This window comes from Berghia stephanieae, chromosome 6, assembly GCF_034508935.2.
Source record: "Berghia stephanieae isolate SIO BIC M18660-M18661 chromosome 6, UCSD_Bste_1.3, whole genome shotgun sequence".
Lineage (NCBI taxonomy): Eukaryota > Metazoa > Mollusca > Gastropoda > Nudibranchia > Aeolidiidae > Berghia > Berghia stephanieae.
Window position 1 is genome coordinate 32,401,341 of NC_088365.1, and position 20,803 is coordinate 32,422,143.

Consider the following 20,803-nt stretch of genomic DNA (forward strand, 5'->3'; position numbering starts at 1 on the left):
TAATTTTCTGTTCCCGATTTTATCCAGTCTCCCTCGTCTTACTTTTTCCTGAGTGATTTTATTGTAAATTGATCGAAATTGTTTTGACTCCTCTATCGTCTTCAATTTTACTGGCGCTGAAATGACCTAAAGTGTACAAAGCGCCGTAAATCCCTTAAAAACAAAACAACATGTTACTCTTGGATTGATTGAGTGAATGATTGATTGTTTGAATAATTAATAATTTCACAACTCTAATCATTATTACCCTATATAAGTAACTAAAGAACTTGCACTGAAAGAAAAAAAGGGTATTTTATTCATGGTTTCACAACTATCCAAGTTTTTGTCACGAAAAGAATCAAGTACATGCATCAAGCCTTTTATTCACATGCTTGTATTTCCTTTTTACAATATTTTGAATTGGTAAATAGTAATTTTAAGAGAAAACCAAGTTGAAATAGGACCATTGACAATGACGCCTTTGATCAAAAATTGCATTGCCAATAATCATGAACAGTGTTGATTATTTCCCTTTATAATACAAAGTGAAAAACATCATTAGGTGGTAGTGATGAGTAAGATGATGATGCAATGGGATGAGAGCGGCCGCACCTGATTTCCTGTTCTGCCTAAAAGGCTCCATACACGCGCGGTTTTGATCCTGGTTCGTACCCCGATCAGGCAAACCGGGGTGAAAACGCAATGTGTGTGGCCAAATACCTGGCCGATAAACCTAGGTACGGTCCATCGCTCGCAAAGCCCGGCTTGCTAAATATTTTTCGAGGCGATCGGCGATCGGGGGCGTGGCAGTATAAAAAATTGGACATTTATTTTCGGATTTTCGCTGTTTTGACGTCAGATTCGTGATCAGCGTCGAATTTACAATAGGTTTGATACCAAGAACTATGTTTTACTCCAAAAATTGATGAAATTAGAAATAAATTTTAATTAATATTGAGGCCATGTGGCCGACAGAACAGTGCCCCTCCCTATTTTGTGATGCACCAAGTGGTATGACTCTCGCTTTCGGATCGGAAGATTTGGGTTTTGAGACCCGCTCTGAGTGGCGCAGAGTTGAGTCCTTGGAAAAGGCTCTTTACTCCCATTCTCTCACCGTACTCAGGTGTAAAACATGGCCGTTCGTTGTCTTTGTTGGGAAAAAATGTCACATCGCCTGACAGGCGTCATGTCTCGTCTTTCAAGTTTAATATTGCTGTTGCCTTGGGACCCCTTGTAAAGGGCTTTGAGCACGTGGATATTGCGCCAAATAAATGCTGTGTTATTATTTTTTTTTTAATAATATTTTTATAAATGTTGCGCCAGGAAGAGGTAGATGGCAAAAGTTTCGTTCTTGATCATCGTAAAATTTATAAAGGATTTCATACAAAATAAAAAAGAGTTTTCATAATTTTCAATGTGATGATATAATAATATGCCAGTTCTTTTTTCTTTTTTTTTTTCCTCACCCGTTGACGCGACATGACGGTCGACCTTGACACATACATTTGGGATTGGCAGATGCCAAAAAGCCTTGACTACGGGATGACAGGGGTGGGCATTGTAACCTTGAATTATAATCTACAAACAACGCCCCCCCCCCCCCAAAAAAAAAAAAAAAGAGCTGTGTGCGTGTGTTGTGGTGGTGGTGGTGGTGTGGGGGGGGGGGGGGGGGGCGAATGCGAGTAGTCCCGAGGAGTACCCGTTTAACCTGCCACGGGAACACTGTCGATTTGTTTTAATAAATAATAATAATAATAATAATAATAATAATAATAATAATAATAATAATAATAATAATAATAATAAATAATAATAAAAATAATAATAATAATAATAATAATAATAATAATAATAATAATAGTAATAATAATAATAATAATAATAATAATAATAATAATAATAATGACGATAAATAAAAAATCTTTATTGTCCACAAAATGGAAAAATTTCCGTGGTCTACGTTGCTTTTAAACTTCAATCGGATTGCAAATGTATTGATGTTATGCGTATTTGAAAAATACTCACGACATCTCCATCGGGGTATAACATATTAACACACAAAACTGCAAACGCGAACGTTCATTGTCTGATTGATATAACTTAGTGATAAGTTAATTATAAAATGCTGTCTAAAAGCAATAACAACGGGTTGACTAACGTCAAATTCATTCCTTCTATTGATGCTCTGTGTTAAATTAAAACACTCACAAAGTCCGCCAGCCAGAAATATCACTCCAGCCCAAAGATCTACATGGAACCTTGAACGTTATAGTCTGATATATTTTCATGAGAACTAATCATAAAAATGGGTGTCTAAAAACAATAACAATGAGATGAGTGACGTCAATTTGGTTCCTTCTATAAATATCCAAGAACTTTACTCACTCCATCCGCTCTCTCCTCCTTCAATACATATGAATCTATTCTCTCATCACTTTTTTGTGCGGCTATGCATGTGATCTTGTGAAATGACACTCGCCTTTGGATCGGACGGTACTGGATTCGAGTCCCGCTCTGAGTGGCGCATAATTGAGTCCTTGGAAAAGGCTCTTTACTCGCATTCTCTCACCTTGTTCACTGTTAAAATGAGTACCTCGCTGTTTACAGCGTCGTCTCTGTCGGGAAACAATTGCAATATCGCTTAACAGTCATGTCTCGTCTAACATGTTTTTATGTTGGCCAAAGACCCTTATAAAGTGATTTGAGCACCTTTATTGAATATAGCGGTATATATAGCGCAAGTAAATTTTTCTCTCTTTCTCTTTCTCTCTCTCCCTCTCTCTCTCTCTCTCTCTCTCTCTCTCTCTCTCTCTCTCTCTCTCTCTCTCTCGACATGTTAGATTATTATAGCTATTGCTACATATGATGCGAATATCTTGGACGGTTATTGATGCTATGAGTTTAGGTAAAATGCTCACAACATCCACCAGTCGGAAATAACGTACCGTCATACAAAACTACGAGTAACCTTGAACGTTAAAAGTCTGATTGATATAATTTAGTGAGAACTAATTACCAAAATGACTGCCTTAATACAATAACAAAGAGTGGAATGATGTCAATTTCGTTCCTTCAACAGTCTAATTGATATAATTTAGTGAGAAGTAATCACTATTGTGCGCAAGACGAAAGATAGAATAACAGACAGTAACTGGGATCGGTTCTGTCGGCCACATAGCCTCACTATTAATTAAAATTTATTTCTAATTTCACCAATTTTTGGAGTAAACACACAGTTCTTAGTATCAAACCTATTGTAAATTTGACGCTGATCACGAATCCGACGTGAAAACAGCGAAAATCCGAAAAAAATTGTCCACTTTTTTATACTGCCACGCCCCCGATCGCCGATCGCCTCAAAAAAATATCTCCCCGTATGTGGGCAAAAATCATCTGCGATAAACGCAGGGATCGGGTCACAGCGATAGGTCATCCGTCCCGCTATCAGCGGATGTCGGCGTCTATGGGGGGCTTTAGAGCCCGCTTTATCCCAAGCTCAAATATTTTAACAAGAAAAAGGATTTTTAAACAACAATATTTATTACTCTCTCTCTCTCTCTCTCTATATATATATATATATATATATATATATATATATATATATATATATATATATATATATATATATATATATATATATTGTCTGCCCCACCAGGAAAATGCCACCACAATCGTATATATGCCTTCCCCGTGTCTTTGCCGCATATTTCGTCTTTTTATTTTATTTCTAAAACAATAATAATAGAAAACAAATCTTTGCCGCATATAATTTTGTCTTTTTAAAAAAAAATTTTTTTAGCAATTAAAAAAAAAAAATGGCATACAATTTGTGGCTGATTAAATAACCGGTGGTAGAGTTAGGGTGGTGGTGGTAGGGGGGGGGGGGGGGGAGGAGTGGGGGAGAGAAGCGTTGTGATGGACGGTCGCTCGAAAATCCGGCTGGTCCTATTTCTGAGCGATCAGCGATCGGGGGCGAGGCAGTATAAAAAAGTGGACAACTTTTCTCTCCCTCGGAATTTCGCTGTTTTGAGTTTAGATTCTTAATTAGCGTCAAATTTACAATAGGTTTGATACCAAAAGCAAAATTGTTGAAATTAGAAATAATTTTTTTTTTAAATATATTGTTTAAAATTCTGAATCAGGGAGCGATTTACTTGGCACATAACTTACGATTGACATATTATGCCAAAGCTACGGGATGATGGGTGTGGGTATTGACACTATACGGTTAGGTAAAATATTCACAACATCCGCCAGCCGGATATAACGTATCAACACACAAAACTGTGTGCAACAACAACAACAACATAATAATAATAATAATAATAATAATAATAATAATAATAATAATAATAATAATAATAATAATAATAATAATATAATAATGATAATAATAATAATAATAATAATAATAATAATAATAATAATAATAATAATAATAATAATGATAATAATAACAATAATAATAATAATAATAATGATGATGATGATGGCGATGATGATGATGATAATAATAATAAAAATAATAATAATAATAATAATAATAATAATAATAATAATAATAATAATAATAATAATAATAATAATAATAATAATAATTATAATAATAATAACGATAATGATAATAATATGTAATAATAATAATAATAATAATAATAATAATAATAATAATAATAATAATAATAATAATAAATCTTCATTGTCCACATAATGGAAATTTTCCGTGACTCACATTACCCGTCTGTAGCGGGTTTCAACAAAATTAGACCAGACTATTGGGGGGGGGGGGGGGGGGGGGGGGGGTAAAAAGTCGCCAAATTTGAAGTTTCTGCATTAAAAATCGTGCCGTTTTGTGAAAAAGTGGAAAATCAGCCCTCGGACTGAAATGGGGTTTAAGAGTATAATTCTGCTGTTTCCACTACTTGTAGCATAATTAATCAACCAGGATTTTTTATAAAATGACATACATAATGGAATAGGGGTGTTTTTGTGACGAAATCAACTTAATTATTAAGCAGCTTTATGCTGAAAACACGTCAGTAGAGTAGAACATAATCTATAATAATTGAGCTTTTATACAACGCGATATCCACTAAACGTGCTCAAAGCGCTTTACAGGGGGTCCCTGGCCAACAGCTATACATTTAACATTTAGGCGATATTACATTTTTTCGGACAGAGACAACGCTGTTAACGGCCAGGTACTCATTTTACACCTGAGTACGGTGAGAGAATGTGAGTAAAGAGCCTTTTCCAAGGACTCAACTATGTGCCGAGCGAAGCTCGAACCCAGGACCTTCCGATCCGAAAGCGAGTGTCATACCATAAGACCACATAGCTGCACAATCTACCTTATGAGACAATATGCTTGGCTTGGTAATGGCTCTAGTATTGTGAAATATCATTTAAGTTAAGAAAAATGAATAATATTGAGGTAAACTAATTTGGTTTGTTCCCTTTATGGAAGTGTGAAGAAAAATTTCATTTGTACTTGTTAGAAAACAAGTCTTTTTCAAACAAAGGTCGGCCTGATAACCTTGTAGGGTTAAGAGAAATTGATTCTTTTTTTTAGATTAGGTGTCTTTTACGAATGATAATGTTGATGCTACCAAACAGTATTTATCATTGATACTAATAATAATAATAATTGTTGCATAACTTCATATGTATTCTTTCTTGGTATTCAGATGTCAATTGCGTCAATTTTTAATGGCTTTACATATTTTGAGTTGAGATTTCTGTTGTAGGCTTTTTCTTTCTTCTCCTTCTTCTTCTTGCTTTTGAATTTGTACATGGTTTGCTTGTATATGTAGCCTACAAGTTGCATCTGCAGAACAATAAATCTCCGCATTTTTTGACCGCATAATTTGTCGTTTCTGGCATAATTTGTGGCATAATTTCACCCTTTTGTTGGTATTTTTGTGGCATAATTTTGCGAAAAAAATGGAGTTTTCCTGGAGGGACAGATATCTAGATAGAACGAAGTTGACGTCACTCAGGTCTTTGTAATTGCTTTTTGCCATCCATGCTTATGAGTAATTCTCACTAAACTGTATTAACCAGACTATAAACGTTCAAAGTTGCACATGTTTTTGTGTGTTGGTCCGTTATATTTCCGAATGGCAATGTTTGAGCTTCTTGGGCAAACGCACACTATATATATATATATATATATATATATATATATATATATATATATATATATATATATATATATATATATATATATATATATATAATATATATATAAAATTTATATATAATATATATAAATCGGTCGTCAGTTGGCATAAACATACATGGTCACACATGATATGCGCAAACATATTCTCTCACACACATAAACAAACATATATACACAAACACAAACGTGCAAGCAACTCAAAATCAGATATCGTTTCATTAAAACGTAGCTCCGATTTCTCTAAGAGCAGAATACGTTCCTGTAAAACATCCTAAGACGCCAAACAATAATATGATGGTATTTTTCGGAAACAGCCACCACGGTAAAGGCCGCTCTTCCTCACTTAAAGTGGCTATTTCAATGATAACTGGTAAGATAATCGCCAAGAAAGAGCTAGCGAAGGCCCCGACCAGAGCGATAAGGAGATCCAAATGAGGAACTACAGCAGCGAATCCAAAAGTCACAAGAATGAAAAACACTCGGAAAATGTACTCTCCATAGCTATGGACAAACGAATTGTTGAACTTTTCTTTAAGGGATGGCCATATGATTTTGACAGGAACATATAACTGAATCCCATAAGTGATGAAAATTGCGGCAGCAAACATTAGCACCACCGACTTGTACAGCCAGTTATCCTGTGGTAGATTAAGTGTGATACTCGTTTCTACTTCAGCACCGAATTTCAGATAACCGTAGAATCCCGTACTGGCATACAAAACGATTACAATAACCATGCCTAGATTCAACACCCCATCCCAACTGGCGAATACCTCCGGGTGTTTCATGGTGTTTTCAAGTGGGAGAACATAGTTGATTCCTTCAAGAGTGTAGAAAGCTGAGCCAAAGAACAAAGGCAAGCTGCCGACATCACTGAACGAAGGGCGTGTTGAAGTATCAGGAAGACCTTGAACTATGTATTGAAATATGATTATTATACCCAGTAAGGTGAGAATGTTTGCGACTGCTGAGAAAGGTGACAGATGCTCTAATTTTCTGATGAAAGCGTAAGGTATTAGCACAACAACCGTGATTAGTTCATATACTCTTGGATCTGTTTCATCTTTGCGGTAGTTTTGGATTATCTCAGCATCAGACATACGGCCAAGATTAACCACATGGCCAATACTCTTGGCAATAAAAACAAGGTTGATACAGCAAATACCTAATTGTGTAAACACGAGGAGCGCATTAACACACGTCCTTCCATGATGAGAAAAGCGTGCAAACCGACTGGAACTAGTTTTCAAGCAATATTCAGCCACTTCAGCGTAGTCCATTCTTTGTTTTCCCGTTCGATTACACAGAATTCGGCTACATTTTACCAGTGCATGCATACAATGTAGAGTAACAAATCCTATGACTAGAATGCCCACTAAACCAGTCCAGAGTCCAGCATTCCTAAATGCAACAGGCAAGGCCAGTAACCCACTGCCAAGGTTGCCTTTGATTAGATGCATTAGAGTCTGATTATTAGTGGTTGAACTTTCTATAAACGAATTTTCGTGTTCAAGAATATTCTCCTTGGACTTGTCTGGTTTATCATTTGGGTAGATGCTTTTATAAGCTGCGTCGTTATCACCCAATGCATTATCAGCACGAAATAAACTGGTGGAATGATCCGAATTACTGCCATAACGATGATAAACAGTTCTCATTGGTAAGGAGGAGTTTGTTTCACTTTTCCTGACACTACCATTACTCTCGAAGTTAACATTGCTATTTAACACTAGCTTTCTCAAATCTTCCTCTGGTTCCAATACAATAGTTGAAATAACATTTTGATCCTCCTCCATATTGAAATAATATTATCATTAATGTTATCGCCGTCGGCTTAACACACCAGTGAACACTTCCAATTCGTCAGTATCTAATATAGTCGTTGTGCAACTTTACATCAACCGGTTTCACTTCACGGGCCTACAATATTACGGTTGTCTAATTTTATACGATACTAGGTCTGAAGCGTAAACAATAAATTATCAAGGTACAATTAGTTTGCGCCAGTATGCAGACGTTGTGATACCATTGAATGCGTCACTGGGAGAAAAAAAAATCATGCTGCGGGAACACTTGCTCGATTAGCATGATGACTAATTATCATAATTGTATAAGCTATGCTTTTCTATTATGGATATTTGTTAAAAGGTCACTTTGTGTATCAGGCTCTATTTATGATGTTATAATTAGTCGTTCATCATTTTAAGACCCATGGAGCCTGTGTTACCGGGCTTATTTGTTTATTTATTTATTAAACCTATTTATTTATTTTTGTGGCATGAACATCAGAAGAAGAGTAATAATGTTTGCTTACTTTGGGTAGGCCGCTATTCTATTGCCAAGTTCTTTCCGCCATATCTAACTCAATCAATGCTCAGAAAACAGAACGTCTAATAAAACCTCAACTTTACTAGACTCGGGATTAAATTGATATTCCTACTTATGAATTCAGTTATCCACACCAATTGACGATCCCATTTTTTTTTTTAAGTTATGACACCACGTACTGTATTAGAATTGACTCAATCGGAGAAGAAAAAGAATATTTTATACATGAATTGATTACCACATCTTTGCCACTTTGGTAATATTTTTTCTAAATAATTTTTCGATATTATGTTTCTTCTATTATATCCTTGTTAAATGAAAAGTGAACTTGTATATATAACGCAACATCACAATCAACAAAATGTGGTTTAAAGGCGACAGCAATACTGTACACATAAAAAGGCGTTATTTCAATTTTCTTTTCGACATAGCCAACGCTGATAATAGCAAAGACATTTATTTCACACCTGAGTATGATGTGATTTTTGTTTAAAAATACAAGGTGTCATAAAGTCTTTCCCCGATTTCAAAGTATTATTATTACTCCTTCGCCGTTATAGATATTTACGACTAGTTTTCGCCAGCACATGGTATCAGGAACGCTGGTAACAGCGCCTAGAGAATGGGCCCGATAATGGCAGAAATCCCCCCCCCCCCCCCCCCCCCCCCCCCCCCCGATGTCCGGCGGGAGACGATTGCAAATAACTGGCTTTATTTGATCAAAGAGAGAGGGAATGGGATACGCCTCTCAGGCAGATAATGGACGGTCCCCCTGTTTCGAGCCGAAGCAAACCCGGTAAATGTTTTAACTTTGCACTTTTTAGTTAAACTGATTAAGCATAGAAATGTAAGCAGTTTAATCTCCTGGTTAAGAATTTTAATAGAGGCAACTTATTTCTTTCATTTAAAAGACATACAGTCTTGAAGACATCCTATTTTTGATGGGACTTAATGGCTTTCCATACATCAGTCCCACTCGATTGTGACGTAGTTTTTGTTAACAAGGACAAGAAAAATAATGAAAGACTGACACTATTTCTTGGAAATTGATGGTTCCTCTGTGACCTCTTGCTATGCCTTTCAAACTATTAAGATGGATGCCTTTTTAAACAATTACCGTATTGTATGAGTCCCAGGTTATTCAACCAACATACAACTGGGTGGGGATCCTGACCTCCCATAGTGGGCAGGGAGGTACATGCTATGTCTTCTATCCACCCAACCCGTTTTCCAATTGTTTCCTGTCGTTGTCTTGGAATGAGATTACTTGGTTTTGTCCTGACCCTGGCCGGAATTCCTTGGCTGGGAGGGAAACAGTCGAATGTATAGTTATAGTTTTGGGAGATATTTTTTTCCTTGTAAATAATCTCTCTGTTATGCATTGTATTATGTTTAGTTTACATATATATGATTGGTAAACATTTGAGTGTACTCCTCTTAGTTCGGACCTGTGCTTGTGTCTGGATGAGACTTTTAGGTGATCTCTAACTAAGTACTTTGATGGTGTACTCTTGAAATCTACATCTGTTCCCTATTTGGACCAATTCCCCTTTGTCTCACCTTTTCTTTTGTGCTTTAATTGTAATTCTATAACTTTTTAGTTTTCTTCTTTTCTACTGGCGCTTATATGACCTTAATGTGTTGCAAGCGCCGTAAAACTCTTTTTAAACAAAACAAAAAACAAAACAAAAACAAAACAAACAAAAAACAACCAACATACAAAGCTGGAAATTGATTATTCCAAATGATGGTTCCTCCGTGACCTCTTGTTGCTACGCCTGTCAATCTATTAACATTGATGCCTTTAAAATAAAAACTATAACCATACAGTGTGAGACTCGGGCTATTCAATCAACATACAATGCATACATTATTGAAAATTACGTTAATCATCATATACTTTATTAAAATTAGTTGAATACACATTTCAGTGGTTTTATTTTGACTCGAAAATTTAAAATTAAGTATATTTTGCCCCTGATATCAACCGATAATCGTAAACTAACGGCCCGAAGCCACCTTGAGTACTTACCTTTCAACCAAAGCAAACAACCCACAGATCCTGAGCATCAGTCACAAATTTAACAGATGATTGAAAAAATGCATAGTGTCACCAGTTGTTAAGATTCAATTCCTTTATCAATGTGGAACAATATTGTGATGCGAAGTTTAATAATTATGTAATGAAATAAAGTCTCCTTATGTATCACTTTAGGCTTCCCCAGCCTTTTAGGTCCACATTCGGTTTCTAGGGGTCACTTCAGGTTTAGATTACATCGCTTCTTGTGGCTCTAAAACCTCTCTTATTTGTCACTCTAAGTTTGTAACAAGTTATAAGAAAATCGGACGATTCTCCTGTCTATCATGCCCACTTCCGGTTCCTGAGTGTCACTTCCGGTTTTGATTATATCTAGGGCTGTTCCTACCCGGGTAATTTATTATATAAATGATATGGCGGGTTTTTTTTTGTTTTTTTTGTTTGTCTGTTTGGTTTTTGTTTTTTTTTTGTTGTTGTTTTTTTAAGCATATCTTTATTTGAACAAACTGTAGAAAAAGATATAACAAAATATTAAGAATCAAAACAAAAAATAAAGACTTTGCAACAACTCAACGATTGAGAAAATCAAGGCAAAAGGCAAAAGGGGTATAAAAAAAAACTTCCTTCATTAGCAATTCTTGTTCAAAAAGATCAACTTGTCAATGTGGCTTTCACCGAGACAGCTTCTCTTAGCAGAGATCAGTTCTCCCGTTTTTATCTTTTCTGTCAAAATAATTCCATGAAAGGGATTTTGTCTGGGACGACATAGTGACAGATGTGTGATTAATTACTCAGCGTCGCAATGTCGTGTGTGTGTGAAAACAATAGCCGGGGGGTGTTTTTATAGTCCACATCTCGAGTTCTTGGAAGGACGTTCATTAGTTTCGATCTCCGAGAGAAAGTTGACTTCTTGGAATCAGGTTGATTCCTAACTTATTCCTAGCTATTGGAAAGCCCATAACGTAATCAATAATTTTATTTTGATTACGGATAGTTTTTTAAAACTTAAATATGATTGAATTATATTCTATAAACCAATAAAATAACGTATTAAAGAGAAATTGAAAAATACCCGGGTACCCGAGGATTCTACCCGGGTACCCGAAATATTCTGCAATACCCGGGTACCCGCACAGCCCTAATTATATCACTATTGGTGCTTTTAAAGCCTTCCTTAAGTGTAACTCAATGTCTTTTTTCACGTTTGTGAGTAATCGGATCATTTCCCAGTCATTTTTTGATCAACTTCCTGCTTCAAGGTTTCACATCCGGTTTAGTGATGTCACTACCTGGACTTCTATGTTATTTCCCCGGGTATAGCTTCGGATTGATGCATCGTTGAGGGCAATCCATAGAATTAAACGAATGAGAATACGTACGAAGCCTAAAAAGTGTCCACCAATGAAAGCATTCAGCGCCATTTTGTTGTTGGCTGAGAATGTAGTAATTACCATTCATTCGGTATCTATGTCAACATAACGACACAAGAAAAACAACAAACAATATCAAAATCCACAATAAAATGTTTCAGAACTGTTGCGTATATTTATGGCACAACGAAGCTGTCAAAAAATGAAGTTAGAGAATGTGTGTAATCATGTATTATAATAACCTGTAATGTGTTTTCAAACCACCACATCATCTACTACTACAACCACCACCACAATATCATCACTAACACCACTACTACAACCACCAGCCCACATCATTATCACTACCACTACTACTACACCACCACCAGCACATCATCATCACTACCACTACTACAATCACCACAACCACATCGTCATCACTACCACTACTACTGCAACCACCACCACCATATCATCATCATTACCACTACTACCACAACCACCACCACCACATACTACTACAACCACCACCACATCACTACCTCAACTACTACAACCACCACCACAATAGCATCACTACCACCACTACTACAACCACCACAACCACATCGTCATCACGACCACTACTACTACAACCACCACCATATCATTACCATTACCACTGCTACTACAACCACCACTACCACCATATCATTACCATTACCACTACTACTTCAACCACCACAACCACATCGTCATCACTACCACTACTACTGCAACCACCACTACCACCATATCATCACCATTACAATTACTACTACAACCACCACAGCCACATCATCATCACTACCACTACTACTACAACCACCACCACATCATCATCACTATCACTACTACTACAACTACAACCACCACCACATTATCATCACTACCACTACTACTACTGCAACCACCACCACCATATCATCATCATTGAAATATTTTTTTTTTAAATTGAGCTTTATATAGTGCAATATCTACTAAATGTGCTCAAAGCGCTTTACAAAGGGTCCCTGGTCAACATTTAACATGTAGGACGGGACATGACGCCTGTTAGGCGATATTACAATTTTTCGGACAAAGACAACTCTGTTAACGGCCAGGTACTCATTTTACACCTGAGTACGGTGAGAGAATGTGAGTAAAGAGCCTTTTCCAAGGACTCAACAATGCGCCGAGCGCGAGGCTCGAACCCAGGACCTTCCGATCCGGAAGCGAGTGTCATACTACTAGACCACATAGCCGCATCATTACCACTACTACTACAAACACCACCACCACATCATCATCACGACCACTACTACTACAACCACCACCACCACCACCATATCATTACCATTACCACTACTACTACAACCACCACCACATCATCATCACTACCACTACTACTACAACTACAATCATCACCACCACCACATCATCGTCACTATTACTACTACAACTACAACCACCACCAACACCACATCACCTCACTAACACTCAGTACTACAATCACTACCATTAGGTTTTGGAGCTTTACTTCATTTGAAATAAGGAAACTTCGGAATTGTATTTGGCATTGTGTTTATATATCATAATATAATTCTAATCAGTTATCTATTTAGAACTAGATACTATACAATATGTATGCCAAATACCACCCCAATTCCCCTTTCTTGTGTGCGGGAATTCCTCTTTCGGCATTGAAATTGAGTGTGAGAGAGTCATCACTACACACATAAACAACAGAAACAATTTAAAAACAAGACTATGACACGCAACCACTCACACACGAGGCTATACTATTTATCCTTTTCTCTATATAGAATAGGACAAGACAAACAATAGCTTGACTCTCGCTACACTTCGCATTGATGTTTGTCGTCTCACGAGTTCAACTCTCGGTCGACCTGTCAATATTCCTTTTTGCCTCGGACGTAATCATTAATAGAATGTGTGGTTTTGACCGTGAAGAAAACCTTAAGAAGTCACATTTATATCATTTTAGAGAGATCGTTTTGAATAATTTTGAGTTAAACGAGCGAGCAGCAACTTGTTTTCATGAGTCATGAACGGCCGATCAGCGCTTGTTTACTATAGTAACGCGATTCCCAGCCAACAGCAAAATGGCGGATATTTTTCTCATCGAGGCCGCTGGTTGGTTAGCCAATAAGAGCACCGTACGGTTTCCATTGGGTAAATTCCTTGGGGCAATCCGACAATTCCCTAGTCTCTGAGGGCAGATTGAACTTCTCAACAGCGAGTTTTGACCTATGACGTTACTTCTGATTCTGTGACGTCACTTCCGGTCAGTCCCTGTCCCTTACAATGTTCCCCTCTAGGTCTGTGCCGATTTTGGCGCAAATCGGTCAAAGCGTTTGTCCGCTAGCCTCGAATACACACACACACACAAAAACAGACAGATAGTAGCCGCTTATTGTACAGAACTAATGACCTGTTTCTTGTGGTGGATATTCCACAAAGGAAGTGGTTATTCAGTATCAGATACTGAATAGTGCTTTGCCACTATTCAGTATCCATAAGGAACTCTTTTTCATAGAGAGAGTGAAAAGTGCGACAATCTCGGTTGAATGGAAATAACTGTTGACCTACTTCCAGATTGAACACATGCACTAACTGACTGCCCGAATCAAAGCTGTAAAAATATTTTGATCGTAATTTTTTTTAAATTTCTGCTTTTATGCAATTAACATAGTTCAAAATATCAAAATAAGAGTGGCATTCAAATCCATTTTTAAATGTCTAAATAGACATGATTAAATGTCACTAACAGTTCAGTGACACCATGGCTTGTGGATATAAGCTGTTTGACTCTGAGTTTAAGGCTCGAGAGTTCAAATCCCAGTATTTCCCCCATTATTTTTTAAATTCCTTCTGTCTATTGATATTTTTTAAACTTTTGTTTTTATAATTTTATTTGCTTGTAATATACTTTAATGTTGATATTATACTATTGTACTTTTATTAATTATTATTATTATTATTATTATTATTATTATTATTATTATATTATTATTATTATTATTATTATTATTATTATTATTATTATTATTATATTTATTATTATTATTTCTAATTACTTACTATTATGGCTATTGTTGTTGTAATCATCATCATCACTATTATGATTATGATGATTATTTTTTTTTAATCAAGTAGTTGGAGTGATTTCATCAGTTATCGATCTAGCCTTCCACAAATAATGGCAATAAAGCTTGCCTCTATTAAAAAATGCATTCCATACGGCCTCCTGGGTGTTGTATAAAAGGGGTTTGCATCAACTAAGAAGTGCATAGTTCCAGTGAAATGTGTTGCTTAACGTACACACTATTGTACGTAGCTTCCCTGACTTCGAACAGAGATGCATATGGGAGATGGCAGTCGGTTTGGACGAATTCAATCCCTCGAGGGGCGGGGACATTGACTCCTCGAAACTGGGGGGAGAAGTTGTCAGCAAGAGGAGACATGGGTGGCAGCCAGTCGGTTTCGATCGAGAACCTGCCTAACAGCTCGCTCACTACATCAGTTGGGACTTGCCACCTGTCCAATATGTAACCGCTGCCATTATCAGGTCCCATCGAAAAACAGATGCAAATATCTATAAGTACCTAGAATAATAAGTCTTTGATCGCCGCCGCCGTCTATTCTTGTAGAATAGTGAGTCAAGGGTCCCAAAGTCTTGGACTAATCACAAGCTCCCCAGTCGGTCGTCCAGAACAAAGACGCGACAAGCTGCCACGGTATAACTCAACTATTATGTTAAAAAAAAAAAAAAGAAAAGAAAGAAATTGACACCTTTCTGAGTCCGCCCAATAGCTAAAAACTAAAAGTAAAAAATATTATGTGAGGAATTTGTAGTCACATTTTTTATATCAGCATGAAAAAAGAACATTGGTCTTTATTTCAGAAAAATCTGTTGAAAACCAATTGTTTTACAGGTAAATTTGATTTTAAAAGTTGCTTTTGTTTATTTTAGCTTTTTTTTTTAGCAACTGTTTTATTTATTGGCTGAATTTCTTTATATCTATATCATTGTTTATATCTCAATGAATGAGACGAGATCAGTGATATGCTCTCTTTCAGATGTAACTAGAACATAAATTGGCATTTTTACCTATCAGCTGATGGCTGGCTAATGATTTCATCAAGGTGGTGAGTGTGACGCAACCACGAGACAACCATTGACAAAAATGTCAACGGTGACTCAAGGCATAGCTAGTTGACAGCTGTTGACACGTCAGCTGTCAGACCAATCGCTCTTCGGTAAAAATTAAAATATTTAAAAAAAATTTTTTTTTAAACTCAAGAACTCACGAGAACAAAGGCTTGAAATATGATGAATGGACCAATGAAATCGTTTCCAGGAGGAGTTTATCCATGAGTGAGCGTAGAAGGCAGCAGCCTCTTATGGTTCTCACACTACTATGTTATGGCGATCGACCCAATCAGCAAAACCCGGTCCGCATTCGTGCACCGTCGCGAACCCGCCCGGTAGCATCGCCACAACACACCGTTCAACTTGATGCTCTGCCCTTTCGGGTTCTTGCCCACATCGGGTACATGTGGGACAGGCGGAAAGTCCCCACTGATGAAGCGCACTTGCTGTCAGGCAGCTCCTCGACCGAAGCCGATTCGCAGCCACCCAGTGTCTCCTCTTACTAGTATCAAAGCCTGGCAACTTCTCACCAAGCTTTGAGGCGTAGAAGGCGAAAATGTGACTGCAGACATCAATGGGTAGGCTTAAATCATCAAAGGATGTCTACATGATTGACATGACCTTATATTATAGTTATAGCATGGGTCGCATGCCCAACAGTTTGTAAGTCTATTAGATATTATGTATATAATAGTTTACAATAGTTAAGCATACTCATTACTGGCTATGACTGGCTATTACTATTCATCAAGATAAGGTAAATTAAATATGCATGCAAAAAAAAAAAAACAAGAATAACATATGCACACACCAAAAAAAAATAAAATGCAAATTACTCGTCCTAAAAATTGCAAGCATGTTCAATAAAAAAATTAAAGATAAAGTTACAATTCAAGTTGTGCATATATTAAAAGTAAATGAAAGTGACAATAGCGCTACGCAAGGATTCATAGATACATATATTACATTATAATTCAGTACACATGTTAAGTAGGAATTTTAAATTCACAAAGTTAACAAACCTATCATTATTATTATTTGCATTGCTTCATTATTGATTTTACTTACTTGATCTTCCGCGTATCCCAGCCTCAGAGAGGAAGTGTTTGGCATGTCGCTAAATAAATAACATTGGCACCAGACCCTGAGGGACCCCATTCTTCAATTTCCTAGCTTTACTCGTAGCGTCTCCCATCGCGACGTGGAATTGTCTTTCCCCTAAGATTGAAGAGAATAACTTCAAGGTCTTTTTGTACCTTATGATCTTTGCAAGTTTGAGCATTAATCGTTCGCACCAGACTATAGATACAACACCAGTTTGCTGTTTCCTCTCGAACCTTGCCTCAATATGCTCTGTAAGGGCAATGACCTGTCCGTGGTACACCTCCCTTCGCTGAAGCCCGCCTGCTCGGGTGGCAGGGCAGCGTCTAGGACCGGCCCCCATCAATTTAATAGAACACGCTCCGAGAGTTTGTACAAGGAGCTCAGAAGTGATATGAGTCTGTAACTGTCGGCCTCCTTTGTCGGTTCCCTGGCTTCAAGATGGCAACTATCTTAGCGTACTTCAAACTTGTCACAGCTTTCCTTTTGAAAGGACGTCAGACATTGCCTCTGCCAACCAGGCCTGCGTCCTGGGGCACAGATGTGTCATCATATCGGGATATATGCCGTCTATCCCTGCTGCCTTGCCGTTTTTGACATCACTAATGGCTGCACACACTTCTCGGAGACTGAACTGGGATGTTAGTCCGACTCCTCCACAGGTAGCAAGTCCAAAATTGTACGGTACGTCTTGCGGACACCGCGCTCAAAAGCCTGATTAGGGATCAGTTTCTCTATGTTCCTGGCAATTGTGTCTGTCTCACATTCTGGTGCAGCCTTCACAAAATTCCGGTCCGTATCCAATTTCTTTATCAGTCGCCAAGCGTGGCGGTTAGAGTCTGTAAAGTCGAGACTTTCCACGGTCTCCTGCCACCGTTGCATCCTTCCTTCTGCCAGAGACTGAAGTAGTATATCGGATACGTCCTGGGACTGGGTCTACTGGTACTCCTTGTACAGTTTTTCCGACTCTCCCGTCCAGCAGGAGGTGTTTAATTTCTGTTTGCCCCGTGGAATGGAGTGGTGAGCGCTCTTAACCAGCAGCTTGTTAAATCTGGTTATGTTCTCGGACTTGGGAGAAATAGCAGGGCAAACCTCCTCGATATACGAACTGAATTCCTCCCAGTTAGCCTTCCCTGAAGTTCTATCTGTAGAGTGGGAGAGACTGCACCCTTGGAATTGTCACCCCTGCTGTGATAAGAACTGGCTATGCGGGAAGTCGCCGGGGACTGTCCGCTTCATCTGCAGCGGTTCACCGTTCGCTCACTTCGTGACGAGAGTGAGGTCAGGAGTATAATCCTTCTTATGGCGGGTAACCCTAAAGGTACCCTTGGCTGTAGGATCGGATTGTACACTAGGTGTAGATCGTTACAGTCCATCCGTGAGTGGAGTTGTCTACGTGCCTCATTGCAGTCTCGGTAGCCGCATTCGTAGTGGTGGCTATTAAACTCTCCCAGACAGATGGAAGGATGGCTAACCACTGGCACTGTTGGTGTAGTCCAAGTCGCTCCAGGTGGTTTGTAGATGTTGTGCAAATACAGCCCACCTACCTCCACGGAACTTCTATTCACCCCGTTGCTGTCCGTTGCGCTTACAATAACTCTTACCTTCGAAGTCTCCTTAGCGTAAAGAATAAAAATTGACTTTAAAAAATACAAAAATAAATTCTAAAATCGAAACTTTCACAAAACAAGAACTTCAGTTAATAAGGGGGGGGGGGGGGGGGCCTAAATGAATAGCACAAACATTCAGAAGACTCGCAATGCTTTCTGCTCCTTGATTCTTCCTGCAGCATTATTATTACTGTCGTACTATGGAAAAACCCATAATATTTCAAAATTTGATCTGAAAACTCGTCCTTCAAATATCGATCGATTTAAATGACCCTCATCTTGGCAAAAATCTCTCAAACCTGGGACTTCGCGCGAGAGATTGACGGAGAGAGAGAGAGAGAGAGAGAGAGAGAGAGAGAGAGAGAGAGAGAGAGAGAGAGAGAGCAGAGCGACAATGAGATGAAGTAATGAGATCAAAACTTTATAAATCAAGAAAAATGTATGGGGGCGGGGGGGGGGGGGGGGTTATTGAAGTATACCAGACGCGGTAAAGTTATTATTGGCCCCTACCTACCCTATTAAGATATTTAAATATAAATATATATCGACCGGGGGTGGGGGGGGGGGGGGGCAGAAAGACTGAAAGAAAAGATATATATATAATATATATATATATATATATATATATATATATATATATATATATATATTAGGAGAACGGAAGAGGAAGGATGAGTTTCAAAGTTATCTTTAAAATAAAGGAAAGAGGATAAAATAAAAAACAAAAAACAAAACTAGGTTGACCTAACAGTTAGATAGGTAAAAAGATTATTCTAAAATGAAATCAAAATAGAGTAAACTTAGCTTTGAAATTCTACTAGACTAGATAACGTTGAAAGACTTGTAGTCAAGTTGACGATGAATAAAAAAATATAAAAAAATTGTTACTGTACATTTTAGTGCTGATCAAAAGTAAAATATAGACGCAGAGATGCGAATTTCTGATTAAAAATAAATAAATAAATAAGTAAATATATTACAGATGGATGTGACTGACTTCAGACTTCATTGTTCATTGTTTTGCCATCCTTTCTTTGAAACAATTCTATAACTGATTGTATGAGTGGCTGAAATTAAAATCTCTCTCTCTTTCTCTCACACTCTCTCTCTCTCTCTCTCTCTCTCTCTCTCTCTCTCTCTCTCTCTCTCTCTCTCTCTCTCTCTCTCTCTCTCTCTTTCTTTATTTTTTTTTTTTTAAATTGATATTTAATTTTTTTTTTTTAAAAACTTGCATTCACCGTGCTTCGGTTTTAAAAGACGAAAACGAAAATGAAAGAGTTAATTAACCATTCAAGCGTGACCAAGCGTTGTTAAGCACAAGATTAACTAAACAAGATGGCGGAATCGAGTCGCGAGGGACGCGAGTTAGCATTTCACGACATTCATTAATAGCTGTCATTAATATTGGATTGTGTTGGAGTTATTCATATCGTTTAACTCGGTCGACTCATCAAGAGTAAGTAGCTGATGATTTGAATATTTAAAAACTTGTGACGAAAAGAAGTCTGAACTTTAAACAAAGTTTCTTGGGAACACATTTCTTCATTCTCATTCTCATTCTCAACAACAATAATAATAATGATCTCAATTGAAATTGAATGTCAACGGTGTTGGCGACAGACCGATAAGTTATAAATTCGAGGCATTTGTGTGCTTAGAATTGCCAAGTATTCTGTCTCCAATCATATTATTCATCGGTCGATTGTCAATTAGTCCAAAAAAATAATTTCGAAACTAAACCATTCCCACATCCAGGTAAAGTTTTAGATTTAGACTTTTTAACTTAACCTTTAAGACTTTTAAAAACTAAATAAAGGATTAAATAAACCAAATATATAAATTTTAAAAATCTCTAAAATCAAAACAAGACAAATCAGAAAGAAAAAAATCCCTAGCAGTTATTATTTTATTATATTATTATTATTATTATTATTATTATTATTATTATTATTATTATTATTATTATTATATTATAATTATTATATATTATTATTATTATTATTATTATTATTATTATTATTATTATATTTCCTT

General features: G+C 37.2%; 1 protein-coding gene and 1 pseudogene across 7 annotated transcripts in view; one reads left to right on the forward strand and one right to left on the reverse strand.

Annotated features, from left to right (window-relative positions):
* Nucleotides 1-6,264: 6,264 nt before the first annotated feature.
* On the reverse strand, nucleotides 6,265-8,027 carry LOC144974887 (proton-coupled amino acid transporter 1 pseudogene; annotated as a pseudogene).
* A 12,048-nt stretch (nucleotides 8,028-20,075) lies between these two features.
* Nucleotides 20,076-20,803, forward strand: part of LOC144974888 (uncharacterized) — a 50,890-nt gene continuing 50,162 nt past the window's right edge. For 3 of the 7 annotated variants that reach the window (XM_078918348.1, XM_078918350.1, XM_078918349.1), the window contains exon 1: nucleotides 20,079-20,225. The gene's annotated coding sequence lies outside the window, so the exon portion shown is untranslated. Of the gene's footprint in view, nucleotides 20,226-20,803 lie in introns of all 7 variants that reach the window. The other 4 variants (XM_078918344.1, XM_078918346.1, XM_078918347.1 and 1 more) reach the window with 3 other exon arrangements.